This window comes from Rhincodon typus, chromosome 6, assembly GCF_021869965.1.
Source record: "Rhincodon typus isolate 14 chromosome 6, sRhiTyp1.1, whole genome shotgun sequence".
NCBI classification, from domain to species: Eukaryota; Metazoa; Chordata; class Chondrichthyes; order Orectolobiformes; family Rhincodontidae; genus Rhincodon; species Rhincodon typus.
Window position 1 is genome coordinate 5,142,083 of NC_063337.1, and position 3,508 is coordinate 5,145,590.

Genomic DNA, 3,508 nt, shown 5'->3' on the forward strand with positions numbered 1-3,508 from the left:
GAATCTGAAGAAGGGCCTAGGCCCGAAACGTCAGCCTTCCTGCTCCTCTGATGCTGCTTGGCCTGCTGTGTTCATCCAGCTCTACACCTTGTTATCTCAGTTAGGAGTGAAATGTTTTAGATCACGTGGGTTAGAAACGATCACATAGGTGCTCCTAAATGCCCTAAAGATATTCCTCTGTTTCCCAAAGAGCACCAAACTGGCCATTCAGCTCATCTTGAGTGTGTCAACTCTTTAAGAAACCTATCCATTTCATGTCACTCAATTCTCTTTCCCTGATCCAAGCTCTTTTATTCCTTTTCAAGGAACTATGGCTTGCATTGCCCTTTCTTGCTATGTATTTCACGAGAGACTCTCATAGCATGCTCTCAGTGATGCTGACTGCCTGTCTCAGGATCCTCACCTGATCTGATGAAGGATCACTGGACTCTAAATGTCAACCAGAGTCCTCACCCACTCCTCATGACAAACCCTTCATCCTCAGGATCATTCTTGTAAACATCCACTGGACCCCTCCAAATCTAGCAGAGCCATCCTTAGAAACAAGGCCCAAACTGCTCATAATATTCCAAATGCAGTCTGACCAGAGCCTCATACAGCCTTAGCACTACATCCCTTAGCTCTTGTATTCCAGCCTTCTCAAAATGAATGGTATCATTGCTTTGGTACCTGCCATCTAAACCTGCACGTTAACCTTAAGAAAATCCCGAACTCACTCTCAAGTCCCTTTGTGCTTCAGATTTCCGAAGCTTTTCCCTGTTTAGAAAATAGTTTTCTCTCCACTGATACTTCCAGATCTGCTGAGTTTCTCCACAATTTCCTTTTTTTGTTCTTTTATTTCAAAAATATACTTTCTTTGTAAAAAATATCTTTGTATATAGAACATAGAACATAGAACAATACGGCACAGTACAGGCCCTTCGGCCCACGATGTTGTGCCGAACTTTTACCCTAATCCTAAGGTCTATTGAACCTCCACCCCTACCTTATACTATCATCCATATGCCTATCTAATAGCCATTTAAATGCCCCTAATGAGGCTGACTCCACTACCCTCTCCAGCAATGCATTCCATGCCCCAACCACTCTCTGAGCAAAGAACCTACACAAATGCAGTTCGGTTTTGTACAGTAGCATATCAAGGAAATAAACAAACATTGGAGTTTAACTCTACCCAAACAAACCAAAAGCATCTTGTACTTGAACCAGATTATATTTACATGCATTGAGGCACAAGGAGGGCCCAATAACTATACAGACCCCCATTTAACTTCAGCAGAAAGACCTTAGATGGTGCTCTTTCCCCACTGTGCTTTCATGGCAGCTGCCCCAAGCTTTAGCATGTCCCTCAGCACGTTGTCCTGGACCTTGGAACGTGCCAGTCTGCAACACTTGGTCAGGGTCCACTCCATGTTCTGGAAGATCAACAAGTTTCGGGTAGACCAAAGAGTGTTTTTCACCGAGTTGATGGTCCTCCAGTCGCAGTCGATGTTTGCCTCGGTGTGCATCATGAAGAACAGATTGTAGAGCACAGAGTCCCGTGTCACAGTGCTGCTCAGGACGAACCTCAACAAAATTCCACTACATCTCTCTCCACACTTCATTTGCAAAGGCACACACCAGCAGGAGATATGTGGCAGTCTCAACAACACCCCCCTCACCCACCTTCCCCACCCCCTGCAGCCACTTCGAGGGCAGCGTGCGGTGGCACAGACTCACCAGGTGTGTGTGAAGGATCTCACAGGTAGTGCCCTTCTCATCTCCGATGACTTGGTGCTTGTTGGAAAGTCCTGGTGATGAGACACTCTGCTAAAGGAGTTCGACAGTCTCCTCAGGGAACCACGCGACAGGAATGACCCTCACCTTTTCCCCCAGGGTCTGGAGAATGCTAGGTGCTGCCCACTTCCTGACGGGCTTGTGGTCAGAGATGTTTTCTCAGTGATACTGACTGACTGCCCAATTCAGGGTCTTCACCTCAGCCAGCTCCTCTCAGTAATTGAACAGCCTGTCCATGGCGTCCTGCTCTTCAAAGGAAACTCCGTGACAGACTGACAGAACGAAACAGACTAATCTCTCTCAGTCTGGCTCTTTGTCTCCCTGGATCTCTCCTAACACACACACACCCTTCACTTAAAACACGGGGCTCCAACTGGGTCATGACCTCAATGCAGAATGTTGAACACCATTATCAAAACACATCAGATACAAAAAAAAAGACTCGGTAAACAAAACTCTATTCCTATCACGATTCGTTTTGCAACTGAACCACGGCATCTATTGAAATAGATTTCTTGAGGGGGAAAAAGGTGACAGAAACATTCAAAATAAATATTATGTTTTATCTCCCTGTCTCCAAAAGAGCAAACAATCAAGTAGGTTAAACATTCATTTAAGAGTAGCAAAAACTATAGCGAAATTTACGAAGTTAACACATTTCAGGGAACACACTGAAATTGACAAACAGCAAGGCGGTGAAAAAAAAATCCTTCTGGTTTGCGAATCGCGTTCATTGTTTTGTCTTGTACCCTTTGTCTGTCCGTGTCTTACCTCTTCCGTTTGGGATCTGACTGTGTCAATCTCTACACTAACTCAGGACTCTGTACTCGCGTTTTGCAGCCAGTGCTGTTTATAAATATGGTCAGAGGAGATGTCATGTCTTTACACAGACCGCCCCCTGCTTCTCTGGAGTAAATGATCACTATTTAAACACTTCCTGGAGGAAGTAAGACCTGGACTGACGAATTGACGCTCAGCTTTTTAAAAAAACGACGTGGAAGGATTTGAGAGCGACCTATAATGGGATTTTGTTTCTCTCGCCCTCTCGTCGCACGATTTCTGCCCCCTTTACCCCCACTCCTCATTTAATTTCTCCCCCTTTTAGCTACCTTGAGCTCCAAATTCCTTTCAATGCACAATCTTGCTCTGCATCTTAACATTTCTAACCTGGGCCTGCTGCAAACTCGGCGCAAATTTGAGGAAAGGCATCTCACTCTCCAGTTCTGCACCTTGCAGCCCTCAGGTCTCAACGGTGTGTTGAACAACTGTAGACCTCAGACACCAGCCTCCACATCGATTGCCCCTCTGTCCTCCCACCTGTCCCGTTTTCCCAACGTCTTTGCATGAGTTTGCCTCCAGCAGAGCTGAACAATTCTCTACCACTAACATCTAACATTGACCTGTATAATTTCTGTAACTACCATTAGCACTCTATTTGCCTTTTGCTCTGGATATCCTTACTATCTTGTTCTACTTACTCCTCCCCCGATTATTGGAGAAAGAGAAAAAAAATCATTTTTTTCAGGCCCTTTCAGTTCTGAAGTAGAGTCATGTTGGATTTGAAATTTTAACTCTCTTTTCTTCTCCACAGATGCTGCCAGAACTGCTGAGCTTTTTCAGTACTTACTGTTTGTATTTCAAACCTAAAATTTATCTCTCTGAGATAACAAGGTGTAGAGCTGGAGGAACACAGCAGGCCAAGCAGCATCAGAGGAGCAGGAAAGCTGACGTT

The 3,508-nt window shown here is 45.0% G+C and overlaps 2 protein-coding genes across 5 annotated transcripts in view; both read right to left on the bottom strand.

Moving 5' to 3' along the window:
• The window catches only part of LOC109928510 (kelch-like protein 24), a 393,202-nt gene extending 390,540 nt beyond the window's left edge, over positions 1 to 2,662 (bottom strand). For both annotated transcript variants that reach the window (XM_048598465.1, XM_020528460.2), the window contains exon 1: positions 2,548 to 2,662. The gene's annotated coding sequence lies outside the window, so the exon portion shown is untranslated. The remainder of the gene's footprint in view (positions 1 to 2,547) is intronic.
• Positions 1 to 3,508, bottom strand: part of dgat2 (diacylglycerol O-acyltransferase 2) — a 659,593-nt gene that overhangs the window by 634,590 nt on the left and 21,495 nt on the right. The window lies entirely within an intron of this gene.